General features: G+C 39.2%; 3 non-coding genes and 1 pseudogene across 3 annotated transcripts; 2 read left to right on the top strand and 2 right to left on the bottom strand.

Moving 5' to 3' along the window:
- Positions 1–5,035: 5,035 nt before the first annotated feature.
- TRNAI-UAU lies at positions 5,036–5,109 on the bottom strand. Its single transcript has one exon. It is a non-coding gene; the product is annotated as a tRNA-Ile (tRNA).
- Positions 5,110–5,712: 603 nt separating this feature from the next.
- On the bottom strand, positions 5,713–5,793 carry TRNAL-AAG. The gene has a single exon. It is a non-coding gene; the product is annotated as a tRNA-Leu (tRNA).
- A 1,655-nt stretch (positions 5,794–7,448) lies between these two features.
- TRNAF-GAA lies at positions 7,449–7,521 on the top strand. Its single transcript has one exon. It is a non-coding gene; the product is annotated as a tRNA-Phe (tRNA).
- A 152-nt stretch (positions 7,522–7,673) lies between these two features.
- Positions 7,674–8,408, top strand: LOC121977946 (annotated as a pseudogene).
- The last annotated feature ends 5,669 nt before the right edge of the window (positions 8,409–14,077 follow it).

Genomic DNA, 14,077 nt, shown 5'->3' with positions numbered 1-14,077 from the left:
TCGATTGAGCTTGCTCTCAATCGATTACCACATCAAATCCCAGCGATCACAACTGTCTAAAGCTTGCAACCTGCGCAACGGTCATATCCTAATCAATTGACCAATCGATTGAGAGCAGCTGGATCGATCGGTTGATCGATCCAGCAACCTTACGTGCTCTAACAAAAGACTCCAGAATTGATTGACCAATCAATTTCGGCTTTCTCGCGTTATCATGAGAAAACTAACCCCAATCAATCAACTTATCGATTGGAGTAGCCCAATCGATCGGATCATCGATTGGAAAGTACACTATGCTCTTTGCATGAATGACCACCAATCGATTGGTGTAGCCTCAATCGATCAGCTGATCGATTGGGCTATCATTGCTCACGCAAACCTCTCAATCGATCAACTGATTGATTGAGCTCTGGTTTAATCGATCGACTACTCGATTGACCAATCCTAAACTCAAGTTAGGGTTCCCAACCCAAATATCTGGTCAATCGTGACCTGTTGGGACTCCCTCATATCTAGCTTCTAGTTAACCTTGACTTGTTGGGACTTCGTCACTAAGTGTCCAATTCATCTTTTGACCCACTTGGACTTTTCTCCCTGTGCCAAGTGTCCGGTCAACCTTTGCCCACTTGGACTTTTCTCCCCATACCAAGTGTCCGGTCCTCTATGACCCACTTGGACTTCCAAATATCAGGTGTTCGGTCAGCCTTGACCCACCTGGATTTCCACTACCTAACTTTGTTCACTAGGGCTTTCACCTGACTTCACTTAATAGAATTTTCCAACTGCTTAGCTTTACTCGCTAGGGCTTTCACCTGACTTCACTCACCAGGACTTCTCATCACCTGGCTTCACTTACCAAGATTTTCCACCTGCCTAATTTCACTCATTAGGTCTACGCCAAGTGTCTAGTCAACACTGATCTATTTGGACTTTCATCTTCTGCTAACCTTCATATTGGACTTTTTCCTTGCCTAACCTCCAATTATGACTTTCCAGTCAAGTATCCGGTTAACCTTGACCTACTTGACTTCTGGTCAAACTTTGACTATCAATCTTCATATATTATCAAACATCAACTCAAACATCAAGACTCAAGCTTGAGTCAACTCAAGCTTACTCAACCTGGTTAACCTTGACCCAAGGAAATTGCACCAATATCGATGTACAATCCACTATAATCCTCTTTCGGAACTGTCAGAAGAGGGAAACGAGTACAATAGACAAATTAGGATAAGTGCAACAAGCTACACTTTCCTTTATGCAGTAATTAAGTACAGAATTAAACTTTTGTTACCCAACACTTTTGAAGATGATTGGATCGAGCTCGGTATTGGACGACTTTTAAGTAGTAGTCGAGTGCAGTAGCGTCACAAACACAGTAGACGGATGAAGTCAGAGCAATAGGAAACTCAAAAGGTCGCATATTGAAGTTGTAATTGAGTTATCTTGAAAGCTTTGCCGAACCCTTCTTTTATAGGCTATTTAAGGCGCCTCTAAGCCTCGTCCATGACACCTCCAAGAGCAAACTTTATCCCATAAACCTCGGTCATGATAAGCTCCACAACCTTCAGTTTTTATCCTTTAGAAGGCGTCTTCAACGCTCTCCCAAGGCACCTCCAGCGCCAAGCTTAAGGCGCCTCCAAAGGCATGCGAGGCGCCCCCGTGCCCTCTCGCGTGGAGTCTTCGACTAGCATCCGAGGGACCTCCACTCGCACAAGAGGCACCTTCGCGCCACTGTCCAGGGCACCTCCAATCGACCAGGAGGCAGTTTGAGCACTATTCACCAAGGTTGATTTTTTTCTCTTTAACTCTTGTAAAAATATGTTAGTCCAAAAATAAAGTATAACTTGCAAAATGGAGTTAGCATAATAATAAAATAGTATTATTAATTAGACCATGTCTGTCCAAGACTAGGATCTAGTCAAGGTTTCATTTTAGGGATCTAAAATGGACCTAAACTGGACCTGCGCCTAAAGTCCCTAATTAGCACTCGTCCTCATTGAAACACTCTCCTCTAGTGCTTATCTCCACTTACCTACCAAACATCTGGTCCTCCAGACCTATTTAGTCTTTCTTCGGTCTTGCTTAGTATCTGACCAAGTTGATCTACTAAAACTTACCTACAACATTGAGTTAACACAATAGATATAAAAGAGTAAAGAACAACAGTGTTAGTATTATTAATAATTCACTGGTCCAATCGACCGTGCTCCTCCGAGACTTTTCATTACCTAGGATTATCTTCCATTAGGTTGCCCAGCTTCACTCACTAGTACTTCCATCACCTAGTTTCACTTACTAGAGCCCAACTTTACTCACCAGGACTTTCACCATCTAGTTTCACTCATTAGGGTCCGACTTCACTCACCAGGACTTTCACTACCTAGCTTCATTCACTAGGACTTGACTTCACTCATCATGACTTCCACTTGCCTAATCTCTAGTTAGGACTAGTCACTTAGTAAATTTCTCACTTGTCTATCTTTTAATTAGGACTTATCCTTACTAGTCATCTAATCCTGATTAAACTTCTCTCTTTCAAATATCAAGTCCTGTTTAGATTAACCATTGGTCAAACTGATCAGACTTAGCTACATTGTCAAATATCGAAACCCTAGAGATTAATTGTACCAACAATCTCTCCCATTTTGATATTTGACAAATTTCTTAAGTTATACTTGGGTCTCTAATTGGGTTTTCTCTCAAAGTTTAAGAGATTCGAAAAGTTTGAGAGATTTAGAAATATTTCTATTTTTTTCTAACTTAAGATCACTACTCCTTTGATACACATCAAAAAGACATAAACTTAAGGTCACTCTCCATCAGGTTTTGTACCAACTATAATTTTAAAAAGATATAATTAAAACATATATTTATTTTTAAAAATATTTAGAGTATTTGAGATAAAACATTCTTTTCAAAAATCTTTTAAAGTGCTTTAAGGATTAAAAAATGCAAGGTATAAACAAGACCAAATAAAATGTAAAACAAGAAAACAAAGTATGAAAGCAAAATATAGAAGCAAACAACCATGTAAGTATAAAGATAAAGGAAAACAAGAAAAGGAAAGGAAAGGAACGAACACTCCTTTATTCCTGACGGTTAAAGACGATTCAAAGTAGAAGCCACGTCGATAATAGGGTGGTACGAGTAGAGGTGAGGACCTTCTTCATGTGATCAGTGTAATGAAGCATCCTTCTCACACTTATTGTCTTATCAATGACACTCCCAAATGGTTGGAGACGGTTTAGGTGCAGAATCCACTTTGAAAGTGGAATTACCTGAGCTGGAGTCAGCACTTCTCTTACCACCACTTGCTCTTTAAACATTTCTCTTGAAGGTCGAAGGCGATTCAAATGGAGCAACCAATTTAGAAGCCTATAACGACCTACAAAGTCAAAGAAAGAAGCACCTTCTGCATGCAAGCGGAATAAGAAATAGATTAAATAATATCAGTCTCTACAAAGCATGTATCAAAATATACATCAAATCCAATAAAATTAATAATAGGTACATCACATCTAATTCAAATCAGACTTCAAACCAAGTCCATTTAAGTTTGAACCTGATCTGGTCAAGTGAACCAAATATAATGTTTCAAGTCTAGTTCCAATTAATTACCCAAGTCAAATTAATTTCCCAGGCTAACGATCGAAGAAGCATGCATCAATAAAAAATAAAAATAAAACTAACGTTTCCTTTCCTTTTATTATTATTATTTTTTTATCTGCCGACGTACGCTAAATCTAATCGCTTCATTTTTTTTCTCGTTTTAAAAAATCAAAATTTTCCACACTTCCATTAGCGTTGACCGGCCGATGGAGAAGGCTCTCTTCCACTATGATATAGTCGCCGACCACATAAGGAAATCGTGACACACAATCGTGATTTACTGACGATTGCAAGCGATACGCGACTGATTTGGGTTCGTGATGGCACCCCATTCCTCTTCTTTGCGGCTTGGGACTTCAGCGGCGACTACAAACAGGGCAAACAGGGGCCAAGAGGTGTGAAATCTTCGTCGCATAGGGATTTCAACAGAAAGGTAATTTTCTTATAGTAAAAGATAATTTACTTATCCTTAACACCTCTTTCAATCGGTCCCTAGACTAATATGCTTGAACATGCTAAATTTCGATCCTAAAACCTAATGCGACAATACTCCATATTTTCAAAGTGCGCTGTATCATTTTAATTAGGACATGCATTGTGATTACAAACTCGAAGATACATTTCTAAACTACTCTAATACAATTCTTAATTTGAAATGCATGATAAATAAAACACGAAGCCATACAATGACTTCTTACTTGTTCTCGTTTGCACTTGTCGTCTCAAAGATGATTACTACGAACTGTCCTCAGAGGTTTCACGAATTAAATCCCTCACAGTCTCGAACTTGGACACCAAAATATCTATCGATGGAGGTTGCACGTGGCAGCGGTCATGTGCAGCACGTCCCAGGCACGCCCCACTACTGACCGTTTTTTACTATTCAGAGAGAGGTTGTTTTTTTTTCATGCATTAATGAGAATATATAATTCCCATCTATTTTATAAGTAGAGATCATATATTTTACAAGAGGATTATGCATCTCCATCAATATATACAAAGAGAGTATTTTCTGGATCGTAAAAACGGTTTAGAGAATCCAATCTACTACTAACAGTACAACAAAAATACATTATGCAATAGAAGATTACAAATCCTCACAGAGAATTGATATATCAAAATTTATATGTGTTCTATTTTTTTTTATTTTGGATCCAAATTTTATTATGATTTGTAAATATGCTACTTCATAGCACATTATTTCATACAACATTATATTAAAATCAACTTAAATTTAAATGCAATAACATTCTAAATTAGAGAGGAGAAAAATTATATATATATATATATAATATATATATATATATATATATATTTTTATTGTAAAAAAGTATAGTAAAAAATAAATATTTAAATAAAATAAAATTTTTATTCTAAATTTTAGGGTAACCGTAGTAGACTTTCCCTTCTGTATATTGGGTTATGGTCCCGGCGGGGCTCGAACCCGCGACCTTCGGCTCATAAGACCAACGCTCTAACCAACTGAGCTACGGGACCACGGAGTTAATAATAAATATTATATTTAATATCCTAAATAATTAAAACCTGTTAACTATTATATTTCATGTAATTATTTGTTAGACTATACGACTCCGGGCATCGCTCAGGATCAGGGCCGGCCCTGGAGGAGGGCGGCACTGGGCGATGGCCCTGGGCCCATAATTTGAGAGGACCCAATTTTTTTTTTTTTTTTAGTATTATGTATTATAGGTATGTAATTGGGGTCTTGGATAGTTGGGTCCCAATTAGTGGAAAACTAAAGATAAACGTATTTGATTAATTTAGTAGAAGTTAGTTGGACCCAACTTTTATTTTTTTAGGTATGTAATTAGGGTCTTGGATAGTTGGGGTCTAAATTTATTTTGGATCATTTTTTTTTCGCCCCGAGCCTCCTCTGTAGAAGGACCGGAGCTGCTCAGGATATTAAAAGTTTACTTAACTACGATTCACTTAACAAACTAAAAGATGATAATAATCCAAAACAAACTAACAATTATATATATTTATATATAAAATAATCCAAAACAAACTAACAACGCCAAACTCTATTTTCATCTTTTCCTTTTAATATTTGTTATTTTCTAAGTATAAAAAAAAAACTGTTGAGAGTGGGATTTGAACCCACGCCCTTTCGGACCAGAACCTTAATCTGGCGCCTTAGACCAACTCGGCCATCTCAACACGATGATGTGTTCTTCCATTGGTATTTTATATTAAAATTACTTTTGACAATTTAACACAATTTTCACTAACAGCCACATCACGGTAGTGAAATCTGGACGGAAAACCCACAAATAACAGGAAGAATGAACGGTGAACTTGAAGTTATCTAGTGACACAATCAATCACTTTGTACCTCTCAAGAGAATATTGGAAGTAAACTGGCATTGCGATGGTGAGGGAAGAGCGAGAGAGCTTCTTTCATTTCTCACCTTTTCATTCTTAGTTCTTTGAGCTTTGGCAGCGTTATATCTGTATTCGACGGGGCTGAAGCGCATATTTAAAAAATGACCTTTTTACTACCATAAATAATGATAAAGTCAAATTTTCAAATAATATATATACTAAATATATAAATAAATCAAAATTAATATATTATTATAAACATTACTTGTCTAACTATTTTAGAGATAAAAATATTTATAAAATCTGAATAATGCAATTGTCGGATTATTTCTTTTTTTAATCTATAATATTGATAGCTCACACTGAGACTAAAGCGGTGGTTACAGGTAGTAGCAAGTCGATAAGCAGTAACCACCATACAATTAAGTTGTCGTTCGCACAAGCGATCGGGGTAGCGTGCGACAGCCACCGCGCCATGCAATTAGGTCACATGAGCAAAGGCCAACCACCAGCCCGTGTTGCATGAGATAGCCACTGTGAGAATCGACATGATTAAGTCATACAAACAACTGTTGTTACACGATTAGGATAAAATTTGTGCCGCGTGTTGCAAGACGAAGAAGATGGTCAAAAAAGAAGATTAGAATTATCACTTGTTCAGTAAATCTATGCATTGGTAGAAAAAAAACACTGGAAAAGAAATCACGTACAAAGAAAAACAACAACAGAGGAAAAATTGGCATTCAAATAAGAGTCGTGCATCGGTGCGTGCTTCGAAGCTGTGAGAATAGGTTTAGCAGTTATTTAGGGTCCATACCTCTCATTTTATTTTAGATATAATAAAAAAAAATGAGCCCTTAATTGGACTGGGCCTAAGACAGTTGCCTCTCTAGCCTCATGAAAATTACGGCTCTGAGCTTTGAGCTCTGCTTGACCTCAGAACTCTCGAGAATTAGAAGGAATTAGAAGGCCAACGCTCACTCTTTCACCCTCCTAAGCTCTTTGAGATTGGGGAAAGGCACCAATGGCCTGCAACTTCAGGTTCTTGTTCATCTTCATGCTTGTTATTGGCTCACTTTGCTGATGATGATATATCGGATATCTGCACTGGGTGTTTGCTGTATTATGCGATGTAAAACTGATCGAGCTCTATACATTCCTGGCCGTGAGCTGTTGTTATAGAAGATCTCCATTACTTTCTGACAAATAGCTTCTTCTAAATCACTCTGTTCTGTACGTCTCCCAGTTTCCGATCTTGTTATCTGAATTTGGCAATTAGCTTTTGAAAGAGCTGAAAGCAGGTTGTCATGTAACGGGAAAACGATCATTGACTCTTGCAATTCAGTGAATGTTGTTCAAATCGACTGTCTGTAACTAGCATCTGTTCTTGTTTATGGTGTTTTTTTTCCATATATTATTGTTAGAAAAATGATATATGTTAAATTGATATAAATAACATTAATATTAACAAATGCGATCATTGATCACTTGCGGGGATAGCTCAGTTGGGAGAGCGTCAGACTGAAGATCTGAAGGTCGCGTGTTCGATCCACGCTCACCGCAAACATTTGTTTTTCTTAAAATTGCGTTATGTATTATTAATTATAATTACGTCCTTTGAGTTCCTAATTTTACATTTATTATGAAACTTGCAAAAAACTTTGTTAAAATGGCAATAATATAAAATTATGGGGCAAAGTAATTTTTTCGTCGCACGCCTATTTTGCGCAAAGGGTTCAGGGAGAGGACAAGGTTCAACCATGGCGAGCCGAGGAGCGAAGGGAGCCGGCGCTGCGGGTGGCGTCCTCAAGGCCTCCGACCTGCAGAAGTTGAGCCGGGATCAGCTCAAAGCCGTCAAGGAGCAGTCGGATCTCGAGGTCAATCTACTCGAAGATAGCCTGAAGAAGATTAGCGTCGCCGCCGCCCGCCTGGAGGCGGCGGCGTCCGCCCTCGATGATCTCTCCCTCCGACCTAAAGGTAACTCTTTAGGCCTCCTCGGTTCTCTATCGGCCCTGATCTCCCTTTTTTTTGTTGAGCGAGATCATACTATCGTTTCTTAGGGAAGAAGATGCTGGTACCCCTCACCGCGTCGCTCTAAGTTTCCGGAACTCTCGACGATTCTGAGAAGATCCTCGTCGACGTCGGCACTGGATATTTTATCGAGGTTCTTCCTGTTCTCCTGCTATTCTGCTAATTGATATGAATTTAGGCAAAATCCTTTGTTGGGTTTTTATCGATAAATGTGAAATTTCGGGTGTCCTTGGTGCGTTTGCGAATCACTTTGTCCTGTTTAGAAGCCTCTCTCGTAATGTTGATCAAGTTTTTCTTCTGAAAGATTTAATCTTCAGTCCTTTCAAGCTTAGTAACAACACTCTTACATTATTGCCTGTAGTATTACAATACTTTAGCTAAGTGTCTCGAAGAGCCAGGGAACTTTGATTTCTGCTTTATGCCTGTGATTTGATCAATATAATATTTTAGAAACCACATAAGGTTTCTCCTAGTGGTCCCAAAATCTCAAAATAAAATAAAATAAAATAAAATAAAATAAAAACTATATTACTTCTCTGTCTGAGAAAAGAAAAGTGAATTCCTAAAACACAATTCTTTTCACAATCGAGATAATGTTCTACTGATCCAAAGGCTATACAGTGTTCGCATGCCTTTAGGTTCAATGCTTTCCGATCAACTCATGACCATCACTCTTTGGCTCCATCATATTCGTCATTTCTCTCAAATGTTGGCCCATGATAACATTCAAATACTTTTGATAGCTATCAAATTTTATTGTTAGCTAACGAATCTTGTGTTGAATCACTGGGGCCGGCTATAAGGGGGGTTGAATAGCCTGTAAAAATAAAAGCACAGTCCTTCTTGACTTATCTTAAACTAACATTTGCAAAATATAAATGCAGTAAATTAAAATAGAAAGAAAGAGGCACACAGAGATTTACTTGGTTATAACCAGAGAGGTTGTTAATCCAAGAAAGATGTCGCACTAGTATCTCCTTTAGGCGGATAAGTCTTTTACAACGATGAAGCGCAAAAAGAAAGAAGTTAAACTCTAAAGCAAGCACACAAGTATTGAAATTACAATTCTTGAGTTTGTTGAAAGCTTCTGGACCAAGGTTGTATTTATAACCTTGATCGGGGCGCCCTGAAGGGTTCCAGACGCCCTGGGGGGATAAAATTTTATCCCCTACGCACGGATCGCGATTTGTCTGCGATCTGGATAAAGTCCAACTCCGAGCGCCCGGACGGTCCGGTGCTGCTTGCCTCGGTCCGGGTCTTTCGCTCCAGCTCCGTTTGCTTGGGTGATTTCAGCCATCCGTAATAGGGCTCACCCGAACCCAACTTTCGGTCTTCTCGAGCAGGCTTCCGCTCCGGCTTCTCGTCCCTCGGAATCGTCGTGTGCTTCCTTCTCGTCCGCCAGGGTACTCATCCGCAGTCTTCGTCCCTCGGTCGCACCCCGTGCCGACCTTCTCGCTAGCTGCGTGTTTTGCTCCTCGAGCAGTCTCCGCTCCGGCTTCTCGTTCCTCGGAACCACCGCACAGTTCCTTCTCGTCCGTCGGTGTACTCTTCCGCAGCGCCTCGTCCCTCAGACGCACCGCGTGCTGTCCTTCTCGCTAGCTGCGTCTTCCGCTCGAATACCTGTGCTCCTAAGTTCATTCACACTTTGATACAAGGTTAAAAACACACAGGACCTAACTTAACTTGTTGATCACACCAAAACAACCTTGGGGTTCCAACAATCTTCGCCTTTTTAATGTGAGTAACCCAAGTTAAGGTAGGGTAAATAGACATAACAAGTAAACTAATTAATTTTGCAAATAAAGTGCAAAAAGATATAAAAATTTAAATTTTGGTCTACCTTCCCTAAACTTATACTTTTCCTTCTCCCCCTTTGATCACATAAAAATTGGGGTTCCGAGAAAAAAATCTAAGGGTTAAAACTTAAAAAAAATTTGAAAATAATTTCAATGGAAAAAATTTCTAAGTTAGAAAATTTGCAAAGGAAATATTAAAAATTTCTAACTTAAATTTTTGACTTTTCTAAGTAAAAACTTTAGGTAAGAAAATTTTCTGAGTAAGAAAAATTTAAGCAATAATTTCTAGTTTTCAGAATAAATTTTAACTTAGGCAAAGATAATTTTTGAGAAATTTTCGCACGAAAATTTTGTATAAAAATATTTTTAGAAGGATTTTAAAAAAAAATATTTGAAAATAAACTTTTTAAAGCATTATTAAATTTTAATGCTTTAACAGAAAGTTAATTAAATATTTTATTTCAATATTTTGGCTTTCAGATCGTGGCGAGGCACTAGGCCTTCTTGGTTATTAGAGCAACAACCACTTCCTTAAATAAAGACTCATAAAGAAATTTACTGTTTAATTTTCTCACTGAAAACGCTAAATCCGAATAAAAGTTCAATTTAAACATGACTTTGGAATCCAATAAAGGTTCCAGCCAACCGATTAACTAAGAATTTCTTAGGGATATACCTTTTTGAGATATTCCTAATTTATTCCTGGTGATATCTGAAATACCAATTTAAATTAAAATTTCTAAAATTAGATGAGCATTTTTCAAATTATCTACTTGTACTTTCATACTATCATTTTCTAATTTCAATTTCTCAATTTCTAATTCTAATTTTTTAAAATCTTCTGCCAGGCAAGATTTATCTAGAATTAATTTCAATTCTTTATTTTCTTTTTTTAGCATGTAACAGTCTTTATTTAATAACTTTACAAATTTGAACATTTGGTCAGGTGGTAGGGAGGATACCTGTAAAGCCCGAAAAATTCCCGAATTTATTTTAGAAATATCCTATGATTTCTCTAGATTTTTAGGATATTTTTACATAATTTTTGGAGTATCGGAAGTAGCAAAAATAATTAGAACCGCAAAATAGCTTAAGCGGGAATTGAACCCGAGACCTATGGTGTAAGGGATAATGCTAGTAACCGGTGAACCCAGCAGGGCCGTGCTGAAAGAAAGGAGAATCAAATAAATTTATGTTAGAGTTGGGTTCAATTGAACCACTTAATATAAATTAGAAATTTAAGTTGGTTTGGTTATTTTTATTTGGTTCGTGACCTTCCTCCTCACCCTAGCGCTCACGCCACTTTTCTTTTCCCTAACCTCACGCCGACTTCCCCTTCTCCTCTTCCTCACGCACGGCACACCAAGCCCAAGGTCCATCGGTTCACCTTCCGGCGACGACTCCAACACGAAAGAGGTTCTTCTCCGCGAGAGGAACGCGAAGACGTGAGCGGATCGTCGAGAAGTCATCTCCACCGGAATTTTAGCGAATAGAATCGTAAGAAATTATGAACAGGAGGTAAGAAACCCCTCACCTGCAGTATAATTGCTCTCGCTTGTTAGTTTTAGCGTTAGTTCAGTAGTTTTACAGTTTTCAGTTTTAGGGTGTGCTTTTAGTGCACACCAAGCATTCGGTAGAATGCCAGTTCAGAAGGATGCACCAGTAGGCGTCCTAACAGCATGTAAAATGTATTAGAAACATTTTACTCAGATTATTATCAATTATTACAACTATATGGATCAGATATCCATTTGGGTGGGCTCCCACAGTAGCCTCTAGGTTCAGATAACCTAGCTCTAGGTTCAGATAACCTAGAACAACAAAGTAAAATAAAACAGTATTCAGTATTTTACTTTTATTCAGTTGGCACTGTATTTGGATCAGATATCCATGGGTTGGACTCCCACAGTCGTCCCTAGGTTCAGATAACCTAGTAACCCTGCTGGATTCGGAACTTGCAATCCCGGGTCTCGTAGGGATACGCGCACAGTAAGTACAGTTGCCAGGGCCCCAGCAGCATGTTTAGTATTTTCATCTATTATATGTATAGTTTTCAAATTCGAAACTAGTGATGAGAACACTAATTTAGCTTTCAGTTCAGTTCAAGTTCAGTTTACATGATTTGAGTTCATGTACAGATTTAGATATATGCATGACTAGTTCAGTTTCATACTCAGTTTATAAGTATGACATGCTCAGTTTAAAGCATGTTTAATTTATATGCTATGCCATGTTTCAGTTCCAGTTTATGCTTTTATATGTCATGCCATGTTGTCATGCTCAGCTCGGTTTTCAAATAGCATGTTTTAAAAGTCATGAAATGCATCGTTGCATGTTTTTTGTGAGGTGGATGGTTTCTTACTAAGCTTAAAGCTTACAGATACTATTTTCCTTATACTGCAGATACAGGAAAAAGGAAAATGGATTAGCAGTGGAGGCTGGAGGTCAATGCAGATGAGGATGTGTGTGGAAGGAACTGGAATAAAAGACCCTCTGGGGATTTAGCATTTACTTTAGCACTTTTCAGTTTATGAGTTTAACTTCATGTTTTAAGCATTTAGAACTTTTAGAAATTCATACCTTCATGCACTTTAAGTTGTTAAAATGCCATGAACTAGTAAACCTTGCTTTAGCTTAAGTTTAGAATTGTTACTACATGTTGTTAGAATGTTTTTCATGTATCTAGAACCTATGTCTGTGAGTTGTGGCACGTTCCAGTGCCTGACAGTTCTGAAATCAGGAACTCTGATTTCATATCAGAGTTGGATCGGTCTGCCGACCGATTCGTTGAAGTATCAGGGTCCTGGATCGGTCAGCCGACCGATCCAGAGGCATACAGTATGCTACTGTATGCTATCTGATCGGTCAGCCGACCGACCCAGCATCGAACAGAAGGCATCCCAGCGATTCCAGGTGCCTGGATCGGTCTGCGGATCGATCCAGACACACCTGGATCGGTCTGCCGACCGATCCAACCTCTGCTGGATCGGTCCACAGACCGATCCAGCAGGGTACAGAATCGCGGCAGGTTTGATCGGTCCGTGAATCGAACAGCAGCTAGCTGGGAAGTTAGTTTTGAGTTCTAGCTCAGATGGGAGGTCAAGTATCCTCCTTATTACGTATACCCCAACCGGAAAGGTCTTGAACCCTTCCTTATAACAGCATGGGTGTACCAGTTGTCAGTGTAACAGAGTCAGTTAGTGAAATTTTTATTTTACCCAGTTTTCCTCACAGTACGACATAGTAGCTTTAGTAGTTAATGTAGCGATCCGGCTCACAGCCTAGTACCCAGGAGTTGGGTCGTTACAGAGTGGTATCAGAGCAGTGTTCCATACTTCCTACACACACATCAGCATTGTGCCTACAGCTTCCAAGTAAGAACATCTCTCACCCAGTTTTGTTTTCAGCTTTCATATCAGTTATATGTGCTTTCATGTTTGCTCTCATGTTGGTAGTTAATTAATTCATGTTTACAGTGATAGTATTTAACATGTTACCAGTAGTTAACTATAACATGATAATCTAGTTATATATATGTGTTCTCTGCTATTTAGAAAATGGTACGAGGACGTCCAGCTAAGAAAGCATCAGCGGCTGAGCCCCAGCATGAGGCAGGTAGTTCAGTGCCTCCCCCAGACCTTACAGATAGCCTCCTTAAAGGCTAACCAGCAGACTACTCCCCCGTCACCCCGAACCAAACCTCACGACCCCAGAATCACAGAGGTTGTACCAGTCCAGCCTACAGCACCAGTAGCCCCAGTAGCAGGGGCTAAGAGAGAAGCTTACCTTATCCAGTGGCAGAGAATTAAGCCCGAGAACTTCTCGTGCACCAATGAACCATGGAATGCTCGGGCATGGTTTAAAACACTGGAAAGCACGATGGAACTTCTAGATCGCCGGAACGAAAAGTGAAGTGTGCCTCCTTCGCTTAACAGAGGACACGCATGTGGTGGGAGAGAATCAAAGCGAAGCGCCCAGTAAATGGGCCGACTTCGAGAAAGAATTCTTCGAGGAATTCTTTCACATGCAAGTCACGAACCGACACTATGACGAGTTTACAGAATTTCGTCATGGCAACCTATCGTTGCGGAGGCCGTGAAGAAATTCAACAGTTTGGCCCGTCTGTGAACTAGTCAGCACCGAGAAGGAACGAGTACGGTTGATGTTGAAGATGCTCCGACCCGAGATATGAATCTGGTGGCGTTCATAGGCCACAAACTACAGAGGAGCTAGTGAGTAGTGCTCGATCACCGAGCACTATCAAGCACAGCATCACCCAGCAGAAGCATGTT

This window comes from Zingiber officinale, chromosome 4B (assembly GCF_018446385.1).
Source record: "Zingiber officinale cultivar Zhangliang chromosome 4B, Zo_v1.1, whole genome shotgun sequence".
NCBI lineage: Eukaryota > Viridiplantae > Streptophyta > Magnoliopsida > Zingiberales > Zingiberaceae > Zingiber > Zingiber officinale.
The sequence above is the reverse complement of the archived record's forward strand: the minus strand, read 5'-3'. Positions and strand labels throughout refer to the sequence as shown.